This window comes from Saimiri boliviensis, chromosome 1, assembly GCF_048565385.1.
Source record: "Saimiri boliviensis isolate mSaiBol1 chromosome 1, mSaiBol1.pri, whole genome shotgun sequence".
NCBI classification, from domain to species: domain Eukaryota; kingdom Metazoa; phylum Chordata; class Mammalia; order Primates; family Cebidae; genus Saimiri; species Saimiri boliviensis.
In genome coordinates, this window is record NC_133449.1 from 241,033,001 (window position 1) to 241,045,641 (window position 12,641).

General features: G+C 39.3%; 1 pseudogene; it reads left to right on the forward strand.

Annotated features, from left to right (window-relative positions):
• The first annotated feature begins 206 nt into the window (after positions 1-206).
• On the forward strand, positions 207-12,320 carry LOC101028371 (rab GDP dissociation inhibitor beta-like; annotated as a pseudogene).
• The last annotated feature ends 321 nt before the right edge of the window (positions 12,321-12,641 follow it).

A 12,641-nucleotide genomic window follows, 5' to 3' on the forward strand; every position in this document is an offset into this window, starting at 1 on the left:
GGGAGACCAATATGAAGGCCATTGGTGAGATCAATCTACCACAGTCCACAAGTTAAAACTTAAAACTGGGCAAAAAGGGATATTTCAAAAGCAAAATACAGTTGATCCTCATCATTTATGGATTCCAGATTTGCAAACGTGCCTACTTGCTAAAATCTGCTTGTGACCTCAGAATCAAGAGCTTTCACAGTCATTTGTGGGCATCGATGGGCATCTTCAGAACAGTGAAAAATTTGAGCTATTCAGTGCACAGCTCCCCAGCTGAGGTCCACAAGGCCTTCCGGTCTAAACTCTCCTACTGTTGTAAACCAAAAAACTGTCTGAGATAGGTCTCAATCAGTTTAAGGGTACATTTTGCCAAGGTTGAGGATGCACCCAGGAAAAAGAGACACAAGTCACATTAGGACGTGTGGCCCCACCTTTTTCCAAAGAGGGGTTTGAGGGCTTCAATATGTAAAGGGGAAAAATGGGCAGGAGAGGAAAGAGAAAAGAAAGAAAAAGAGGAAGGGCATGTAGTGAGATGAGTGTTCACATTCTCATGAAGGTGCATTTAACATAAAATAAACAGTAGTGGAAGAAGCCACATACGCATTTGTCTCCTGGGTAGGCAGAGGGACAATTTCTAGTCTTGTCTTTGTCCTGTACCTATGAAGATGAGCCGTTAATTTACATTGTCAGAGTAAGGGAGGCTATCCAGGGAAATATGTAGCCTTCTGTTTTACAGCCGTCTGTACAGAAACAACAAAAGGCAGTCTTTTTGTGTGACTCAGTTTCCGAGCCTAACTTTTCTCTTTGGCAAAATGAGTTTGAGGTCTCAAGATTTTCTTTTCTTTTCACACTGTAGACCAGCATTCTTTTTGTAGTATGTTTGGTCACAAAAATTTTTTTAATTAAAAAATTTTTTAAATTTTAAAAATTTTTTTTAAATTTTAAAATTTTTAAATTATAAAAAAAATTTTATAATTTTTAAATTTTGTTTTAATCGTCTTTGCAGGAACAGGTGGTTTTTGTTTACATGAATAAATTCTTTAGTGGTGATTTCTGAGATTTAGTGTAACCATTAACCAAGCAGTGTACACTGTACCCAATATGTAGTCTTTTATCCCTCACCCCTGACCCTTCCCCAAAGTCCCCAAAGCTCATTATGTAACTCTGATGCCTTTGCATCCTTACACCTTAGCTCCCACTTATAAGCGAGAACATACAATCTTTGGTTTTCTATTTCTGAGTTACTTCAGAATAATGGCCTCCAACTCCATTCAAGATGCTGCAAAAGCCATTATTTCATTCTGTTTTATGGCTGTACAGTATTCCATGGTGTGTGTGTGTTATCACCGTCTCCCACTCTGGGAACTCACAGTTCTTTACCTGTCTCATGGAGTTTGCCACTTCTTTCAAAGGATCCGTGAATTATTTTGGTTTTCTTGGTAAGTTCCTACCGTGGTTCTTGGAACAAAAGTTCACAGTGTGAGTCTCCACACACTGCCTGTCCTTCAAAGTGGGAGAGGCATGCTGGCACTGCCTCCTATTTGCCATCCTGGAAAAAAAAAAAAAAAAAACCTTTTTTTCTTTTTGCATTTTTGTGCTTTGTGTTGGTGATTACTCTGTTTAAAATGGTCCTCAAATGTAGTGCTGTTTTTCTTGGGTGCAGCAAGCCTGTGATGTACCTGAAGGAGAAAATACAGTGTTTGATCAGCTTCCTTCAGGCACAAGTTAGTGCCACTGGCCATGAGTTCAATGTTAATGAATCAACTATATATTAAATAAGATATCTTTAAACGGACACACACCTAAAACAAAGTTAGGTACTGACTGATCGACAAAAATGTTATGACCAGACACTCTCAGGAATTTAACTCTGCATTTCCCTTTGTTTAGTACTCACTAATTCAGTGTATATAGTGACTTTGTAGGACATAACTCCCATGAACAATGAGAATCTGCTATACTTTCATTTAGTTTGAGAGTTATCTTCTAAAAAGGATACTGAAATAACAAAAGTTGTCTTCTTGTCTCCAGATATAATTAGTTGCATACTTCAAAAAAATCAAAACAAAAACAACTCTTTCATGTAAATACCTGCTTGGTTTTACATAAAACAATCTTTTGTTCTAAGCAAAACATTTTAGAAATGCAATAACTAATTGGTGGAGGGACACATGTTAGTGAGACTCTTAGTCACATTCAATAAACGGCTCCTGAGCTCCTGCTATGAGTAACTCTAGCTAAGGCACAATTCTGCAGTAAATGGATAAATACTCTGAAAGAATAATTAAGATTCCAGAGAGTAAAGGAGGATTCAAATGTGTTGATGAATCTTTGAATGAAAATACTGAGCAAGAAAGAAAGGCACAATCATAACATTATTCATATAATGAAAGCCAGGGAAAAACAGTATTCAACATGAATACAGTCTTTGAGAATGCATCTATTGTATGAGGAGATTCAAACCCATTTTGTCTTGTTAAGGCACCCAAAAAGGTTTGAGCCCCAGAGAGGTGATGTTGGATATGTGCAAGAGGCCAGGAAGTATCTGTAAAAGGTTAGTATCTACCATGACCCAGACCAGCGTCTGAGTCCTAGCTTCATTTTATTGGCTGGGTGACATGGCAAAGGACACACCCTTTTCATGGGCCCCAGTTTTTTCATTTATAAAACGGGAGTAATAAAAGTAATAATACAAATACATAAAGACATTTTATGAGTTCTGACTAGGTGCCAGACACTCTGCTGGGAGCTTTTCATGCATTACCTCATTTAATTTTCCCAACTGTCTGGGTGACTGCTATCACTAGCCCCACCTTATACAGGAGAAAACAAAGTCAGAGAAGTTGAACAATCTTGCCAAGAATTAGGGTTGGCAAAGTCAAAACTTAATCCCAGGTGTCTGACTCTAACTATTTAATCGTGTTGTTTGTAAAATTTAAATGAGATAATGCATATAAAATGCTTAGCACATTGCCAGGAAGATAATAGCACATATTACACATGTAATAAAAGATACTATCTTATTTCATTTATTTTTTATTTTTATTTTTTGAGACAGAGTCTTGCTCTGCCACCCAGGCTGGAGTGCAGTGGCACAATCTTAGCTCACTGCAACCGCCTCCTGGGTTCAAGCAATTCTCCTGCCTCAGCTTCCCAAGTAGCCGGGATTACAGGCACCTGCCACCATGCCCAGCCAATTTTTGTATTTTAGTAGGGACATTTTTTGGCCAGGCTGGTCTCAAATTTCTGATCTCAAGGATCCACCAGCATCAGCCTCCCAAAGTGCTGGGATTACAGGCATGAGCCACCCTGCCCAGCCAAAAGATCCTTTTAAATAAGAGTGTTCAACCACATTTCCATTCTCACAACAACCAACAGATCAACAACAGTTACTAGTGGCTATGTAGAAAGGTTTGTGTGGAGACAATACACTGAATTCTACTGCAGCCGAAAGCACCACAGGGAAGAGTTCTGCCTAACCAGGAAAGGTATTCTAAATAGCCCCCTGGAGAAATGTCTATCTACCTTCATTAATGGATGTAAGTTGGGAAATCAGACCCAAGATTTGTTTTAAAAATCTCTCCCACTGGGCGTGGTGGCTCATGCCTGTAATCCCAACACTTTGGATGGCAGAGGTGGGCAGATCACCTGAGGTCAGGAGTTCAAGACCAGCCTGGCTAACATGGTAAAACCCTGTCTCTATTAAAAATAAAAAAAATAGAAAGCTAGGCGTGTTGGTACACACCTGCAATCCCAGCTATTCAGGAGGCTGAGGCAGTAGAATCACTTGAACCAGGAGCTGGAAGTTGCAGTGAGCTGAGATCATGCCACTGTACTCCAATCTGAGTGACAGAGTAGGAGTCTGTCTCAAAAAATAAAATAAAATAAAATAAAATATCTCCTGTAGAGGTTAAAACTTCAGATGGCTTATCTCAGCCCTTCTTAAATCTGTTTAATTGATCGGATATTGTTAACTTGATTTTTTGTCCCAATCTCAGATATAATTATATTGTTTTCTTGAAAAGCATTTTAGGTACAGAGTGAAGCAAGCTATATAAGCCAAGTTTCTGACATGCTAAAACAAAACACATTTTGATATCAAGAGGTTTTCATCCCCTCTTGTAGGAAGGGGAACTAGAGAGAAAACAAAAATCTTAGAGTACCATATTTACTTATATAATCCTCTTTCCCATTTAATACCTGTTTCATCAAGCTATTGCAGTCAAGTTTCTCCTAGTTTAGTATTTTAGGCTTGGCCAAGCATAGTTATGAGCAGGGATTACTGATTGTCCTTTTATCTTCTGCAAACAAGAAGACTGCTGACTCTGTCCCTTGGCCCTTACTAGGTCTCCAGGGGGTCCTGGCAATGTCAGCCACCCATGAGGTGGAAGTATACATGGAAGAAGTTAAAACAAATGAAGATATTTCCTCCTCATCATTTGTAAACCCTGTGCTGGCCAAGAATGCCTGAACTTGCACAGTAAGCCCTGACTGTGAGTCCAAATGCCACCATGTGGCATTAACGAGACTGGATAGATGCCACACATGCTAATATAGAACAATTGCTAGCATATATTGTTAAGTGAGAAAACTCAACCATACATATACAGTGCTACTATTTGAACAACAGAGTTGTACATGCAACGAATCTTTGTCCAGAAGAATACACACAAAACAAATATACACAAAAAGCAAGAGTGGTTACCTCAGGGGAAGGGATTAAGTATAGGTATAGACTTGCTTTTCAACCTATATCATTTGGTACTTTTGAATTTTTATTATAAAGTAGGTTTAAGCGGACTTCTGCCAAGATGGCTGAATAGGAACAGCTCCAGAGCGCAGTTCCTGGCGAGAATGACACAGAAGGCAAGTGATCTCTGCATTTCCAACGGAGGCACCAGGTTCATCTCAATGGGACTGATTAGAGAGTGGGTGTAGCCCCAGGAGGGCAAACCAAAGCAGGGCAGAGCATTGCATCACCCAGGAAGTGCAAGGGGCTGGAGAGCGCCCCTCTCCCAGCTAAGGGAAGCCATTAGGGACTTTTCTGGGCACTCCAGCACTCTGGCTCAGATACTGCGCTTTTCTCACTGTCTTTACAACCCACAGACCAGGAGATTCTCGCTGGTACCTATAAATCCAGCCCCCAGGGTTTCCAGCACAAAACTGGGCAGCTGTTTTAGCCGGCTCCTGGAACACCAGCAAGACGAAACCACCCATTCCCCTGAAAATAAAGGGGGTGAAGGCAGGGAGCCAAGTGATCTGGCTTGGCAGGTCCCACTCCCACAAAGACCAGCAAGCTGAGACCCACTGGCTTGAAGTTCTCGCAGCCAGCACAGCAGACTGATCTCTACCACAAACAATCAAGCTCAGTGTGGGGAGGGGCATCTGCCATTACTGAGGCAGTTCTAACCTCGCCTGTGTAAACTTTCCCAGGGAAGTGTACACAGCAGCTAAGCAGAGCCTGTGGCAGCTTGGCAAGGCTTGTACAGGCAGACTATGACTAGACTCCCTCCTTGCTGGGCATGGCATCTCTGAAAAAAGGCAGCTGCCATCAGGGACTTATAAATAAAGCCCCACCTTCCAGGGACAGAGCACCTGGGAAAAGGAGCAGTTATGAGTTCCACTTCAGCAGACTTAAATATCCCTGCCCAGCAGCTCTGAAGGGAGGAGTAAAGCTCCCAGCACAGCACTTGAGCTCTGATAAGGCACGAACTGCCTCCTCAAGTGGCTCCCTGACTCCTGTACATCCTAAGAGACACCTCATACAGGAGAGCTCTGACTGACATCTGGCAGGTACCCTTTTGGGACAAAGTTATCAGGGGAAGGAGCAGAGAGCAACCCTTACTGTTCTGCAGCCCCCATGGGTGATTCCCAGGCAAGCAGGGTCTGGAGTAGACCTCCAGCAGACCTGCAGCAGAGGGGCCTGGCTGTTAGAAGGAAAACTAAAAAACAGAAAGAAATAGCTTCAACATCAACAGAAAGGATGTCCACTCAGAGACCCCAACCAAAAGTCACCAACTTCAAAGACCAAAGGTAGATAAATCCACAAAGATGGGAATAAATCAGCACAAAAAGGCTGAAAACACCAAAAACGAGGATGCCTCTTCTCCTTCAAGGGATCGCAACTCCACACCAGCAAGGGAACAAAACTGGATGGAGAATGAGTTTAACGAATTGACAGAAGCCGGCTTCAGAAGGTGGGTAATAAACTTCTCCAAGCTAAAGGAGCATGTTCTAACCCAATGCAAAGCAACTAATAACCTTGAAAAAAGATTAGATGAAATGCTAACTAGCATAACAAGGGTAGATAAGAACATAAACGACTAGATGGAGCTGAAAAACACAGCACGAGAACTTCACAAAGCATACACAAGTTTCAATAGCCAAATCAATCAAGCAGAAGAAAGGATATCAGAGATTGAAGATCAACTCAATGGAATAAAATGAGCAGGCAAGATTAGAGGAAAAAGAGTGAAAAGGAATGAACAAAGCCTCCAAGAAATATCAGATTATGTGCAAAGACCAAATCTACATTTGATCAGTATACCTGAATGTGATGGGGAGAATGAAACCAAGTTGGTAAACACTCTTCAGGATATTAACCAGGAGAACTTTCTCAACCTACCAAGGCAGGCCAACATTCAAATTCAGGAAATACAGAGAACACCATGAAGACATTCCTCAAAAAGAGCAACCCCAAGGTACATAATTGTTCTATTCACCAGGGTTGAAATGAAGAAAAAAATGCTGAGTGCAGCCAGAGAGAAAGGTCAGATTACCCATAAATGGAAGCCCATCAGACTCAGAGAAGATCTCTCAGCAGAAACCCTACAAGCCAGAAGAGAATAGAGGCCAATATTCAACATCCTTAAAGAAAAGAATTTTCAACCTGGAATTTCATATCCAGCCAAACTAAGCTTCATAAGTGAAGGAGAAATAAAATTCTTTATAGACAAGCAATTGCTGAGAGATTTCATCACCACCAGACCTGCCTTAAAGAACTCCTGAAGGAAGCACTAAACAGGGAAAGGAACCACCAGTACCAACCACTGCAAAAACATACCAAAGTGTAAAGGCCATCAACGTAATGAAGAAACTGCATCAACTAATGGTAAAAACAACCAGCGAGCATCAAAATGGCAGGATCAGATTCACACATAACAATATTAGCCTTAAATGTAAATGGGCTAAATGCCCCAATCAAAAGACACAGACTGGCAAATTGGACAAAGAGTCAAGACCTATCGGTGTGCTATATTCAGGAGACCCATCTCAAGTGCAAAGACACACATAGGCTCAAAATAAAGGGATGGAAGAAGATTCGCCAAGCAAATGGAGAGCAAAAAAAGGCTGCGGTTGCAATCCTAGTCTCTGATAAAACAGACTTTAAAACAACAAAGATCAAAAGAGACAAAGAAGGGCATTACATAATGGTAAAGGGATCAATGCAACAAGAAGAGCTAATGATCCTAAATATATATGCACCCAATTCAGGGGCACCCAGATACATAAGGCAAGTTCCTAATGACCTACAAAGAGACTTAGACTCCCATACAATAATAGTGGGAGACTTAAACACTCCACTGTCAGTATTAGACAGATCAATGAGACAGAAAATTTACAAGGATATCCAGGACTTGAACTCAGATCTGGACCAAGCAAACCTAATAGACATCTACAGAACTCTCCACCCGGAATCCACAGAATATACATTCTTCTCAGCACCACATTGCAATTATTCTAAACTTGACCACATAATTGGAAGTAAATCACCCTCAGCAAATGGAAAAGAACAGAAATCATAACAACCAGCCTCTCAGACCACAGTACAATCAAATTAGAACTCAGGATTAAGAAACTTACTCAAAACTGCACAACCACATGGAAACTGAACAACTTGTTCCTGAATGACTAATGGATAAACAATTAAATGAAGGCAGAAATAAAGATGGTCTTCGAACCAATGAGAACAAAGACACCACATACCAGAAACTCTGGGACACATTTAAAGCAGTGTCTAGAGGGAAATTTATAGCACTAAATGCTCATATGAGAAGCAAGAAAAGATCTAAAATCGACATCCTAATATCACAATTACAAGAACTAGAGGAGCAAGATCAAACAAATTCAAAAGCTACCAGAAGACAAGAAATAACTAAGATCAGAGCAGAACTGAAGGAGACAGAGACACAGACACAAAAAACCCTTCAAAAAAATCAATAAATCCACAAGCTGGTTTTTTTAAAAGATCAACAAAATAGATAGACTGCTAGCCAGACTAATAAAAAAGAAAAGAGAGAAGAATCTAATAGTTGCAATAAAAAAGGATAAAGGGGATATCACCACTGATTCCACAGAAATACAAACTACCATCAGAGATTTTAAACACCTCTATGAACATAAACCAGTAAATCTAAAAGAAATTGATAAATTCCTGAACACTTACACCCACCCAAGACTAAACCAGGAAGAAATTGAGTCCCTGAATAGACCAATAGCAAGGTCTGAGGTTGAGGCAGCAATTAATAGCCTACCAACCAAAAAGTTCTGGACCAGACAGGTTCACAGTCAAATTCTACCAGAAGTAAAAAGAGGAGCTGGTACCATTCCTTCTGAAACCATTCCAAACCATACAAAAAGAAGGAATCCTCCCTAACTCATTTTATGTGACCAACGTCATCCTGATACCAAAACATGGCAGAGACATAACTAAAAAAGAAAATTTCATGCCAATATCCATGATGAACATTGATGTGAAAATCTTCAATAAAATACTGGTAAACCAAATGAAACAGCACACCAAAAAGCTTATCCATAACAATCAAGTAAGCCTCATCCCTGGGATGTAAGGCTGGTTTAACATATGCAAATCTATAAACATAATCCATCACACAAACAGAACCAAAGACAAAAACTACATGAATATCTCAATAGATGCAGAGAGGGTCTTTGACAAAATTCAACAGCCCTTTATGCTAAAAAACTCTCAATAAACTAGGTATCAATGGAATGTATCTCAAAATAATAAAAGGTATTTATGACAAAGTCACAGCCAGTATCATACTGAATGGGCAAAAACTGGAAGCATTCCCTTTGAAATCTGGCACTAGACAAGATGCCTTCTCTCACCACTCCTATTCAATATAGTATTGGAAGTTCTAACTGGAACAATCAGGCAAGTAAAAGAAATAAAGGGTATTCAATTAGGAAAGGAGGAAGTCAAATTGTTTCTATTTGCAGACGACATGATTGTATATTAAGAAGACCCCATTGTCTCAACTCAAAATCTCCTTAAGCTGATAAGCAACTTCAGCAAAGTCTCACAATACAAAACCAATGTGCAAAAACCACAAGCATTCCTATACACCAATAACAGACAGAGGGCCAAATCAAGAGTGAACTGCCATTTGCAATTGCTACAAAGAGAATAAAATAAAATAAAATAAAATATCTACAAAGATAATACAACTAACTAGGGATGTGAAGGACCTCTTCAAGGAGAGTTGCAAACCACTGCTCAAGGAAATAAGAGGGCACAAAAACAGATGGAGAAACATTCCATGCTTACGGTTAGGAAGAATCAATATTGTGAAAATGCCCCATACTGCCCAAAGTAATTTATAGATTCAATGCTATCCCCATCAAGCTACCATTGACCTTCTTCACAGAACTGGAAAAAAACACTTTAAACTTCATATGGAACCAAAAAAGAGCCCACATAGCCAAGACAATCCTAAGCAAAAAACAAACAAACAAAGCTGGAGGCATCATACTACCTGACTTCAAACTATACTACAAGGCTACAGTAATCAAAACAGCATGATACTGGTACTAAAACATAGATATAAACAATGGAATAAAATAGGGGTCTCGGAAATAACACCACACATCTACAACCATCTGATCTTTGACAAACCTGACAAAAAGAAGCAATGGGGAAAGGATTCTCTATTAAATAAATGGTGTTGGGGAAACTGGCTAGCCATATGCAGAAAGCTGAAACTGGACCCCTTCCTTACAGCTTATACAAAAACTAACTCCAGATGGATTAAAGACTTAAACATAAGACCTACCACTATAAAAACCGTGGAAGAAAACCTAGGCAATACCATTCAGGATATAGGCCTAGGCAAGGGCTTCATGACTAAAACAAGGAGCAATGGTAACAAAAGCCAAAATAAACAAATGGGCTCTAATTAAACTTAAGAGCTTCTGCGCAGCAAAAGAAACAATTATTAGAGTGAACCAGCGACCAACATAACGGGAAAAAATTTTTGCAATCTACCCATCTGACAAAGCACTAACATCCAGAATCTACAAAGAACTTTAAAAAATTTATAAGAAAAAACAAACAACTCTATCAAAAAGTGGGTGAAGGATATGAACAGATACTTTTCAAAAGAAGACATTTATGCAGCCAACAAACATGAAAAAAAAAACCTAACATGACTAATTATTAGAGAAATGCAAATCAAAACCACATTGAGATACCATGTCACACCAGTTAGAATGACAATCATTAAAAAATCAGGAGACAACAGATGCTCAAGAGGATGTGGAGAATTAGGAACACTTTTACACTATTGGTGAGAGTGTAAATTAGTCCAACTATTGTGGAAGACAGGGTGGCGATTCCTCAAGGATCTAGAACTAGAAATACCATTTGAACCAGCAATTCCATTACTAGGTATATACCCAAAGGATTATACATCATTCTATTATAAAGACACATGCACACATATGTTCACTGCAGCACTGTTTACAATAGCAAAGACTTGGAACTAACCCAAACGTCCATCAATGATAGACTGGATAAAGAAAATGTGGGACATATACACCATGGAATACTATGCAGCCATAAAAAAGAATGAGTTCATGTCCTTTGCAGGGACATGGATGAAGCTAGAAACCACTGTTCTCAGCAAAATGACACAAGAACAGAAAACCAAACACCACATGTTCTTGCTCATAAGTGGGTGTTGAACAATGAAAACACATGGACACAGGGAGGGGAACATCACAAACCAGGGCCTATTGGGGGGTGGGGGACTGGGGAGCAGAGGACAGCAGGGATAGCAGAGGATGGGGGGATTGGGGAGGGATAACATTAGGAGAAATATCTAATGTAGATGACAGGGGGATGGAGGCAGCAAACCACCATGGCGTGTGTATACCTATGTAACAATCCTGCACGCTCTGCACATGTATCCCAGAACTTAAAGTATAATTTTAAAAAAAGAAAAAGAAAAACAAGGTTTAAGCAATACGTTGTAAGTTGGAGGTGTCACTGAGAGCAGCAATGACCTCCTATCTGGATAATCTGCTCTCCCCAACTGGGAAGATCAGAAAACTAGGGACATATGTGACCTCAGGGTAGAGAAAGAGAAATCTAAAAAGAGTTCTGATAAGACATTTCCCAGATTAACATCATGGCTTTCCCTGGTCACATCCTCCTGTAAAGACTACTCCTCTTCACATATTAGCACAAAGGATGCAAAATGTAAAGAGAGTACATAAAAAGTAAGAAACAAACCTACCAAAAAATAAGCAGATTAAACAAATTATTCCAAAAAAAAAATCATTTCAGAAAAGGTAAGGAAATTTTATATTCTTTTACTCTATTTATAAGGAAACAGAACTTAGGTTCTTTAGGGAAAGTAAAGGAAAAAAAGCATAGAATCAAAGATTAGAGGTTAAAAGAATAAAAGGAAATTTTTAAATGAACTGAAGAAGTATTAGAAGAAATTTAAAAGAATATAAACATAGGAATAAAAATCAATCACACTAGAGGTAGCAAGAAGAATATATAATACTGAAACAGGAATATGGAGATATAACTCAAGAAATTCATACAAAATGAAATGGAAAAGAACGGATGATAAAAGAGATTACAGAGAAGATACTTGCATTAGAAGTAGCCAGAAGACCAGTGATGCCAGCTCCTACCAGATCATTATTCCACAGAACCAAGTCAATTGAAAGTCAGATATCTATGTCTGCATGATCTCCTCTGAACACAATGTGGTGGCACAAGAGAAGTATCTTGCCATAGTTAGTCCAACTGTGGAAACCAGGGAGCCCGAGAAGGAAATCAGAGTAGCTTTGGAGCTCTTGGAACCAACTGAACAAAAACTTGTTAGCATCAGTGGCCTCCTGGTATGAAAGACTTGGGAACAGAAAGCCAGATCTTCATTTCCCGCACATACAATGCTACCACTCATTTTGAGACAACGTGTGATGACATTAAAAACATCTCTAAGAGAATGACATGATCATAGTTTGACTTTGAGGAAATGAAGCATAAGAAAAATGACATCTATGGGGAAGACTAACAGCAGTACATGTTGTTATATAATTAGGACAAATTTAAAATTTGGCAAATAATGCACATATGAAATCAATATTGTAAGGCCTGCTTTTGTAATCAAAATGGAGAGAATGAAGACTGCTGTGCCAGTAAATACTCTTCCCCTTCATCTTTCTAATATTATGTATTAACTTGTTTTCATGGAGTGGCTATTCAGAATTCTCAGGACCACATTCCGTTCAATTTAACCAAACTGGCTTTTTTTCTCTAGTGAAGGGTCAGTTTTAAACAAACATTGGGATATTGATACTTGAGACAGTATTTGTATCTTTTAATCAGTGTACCT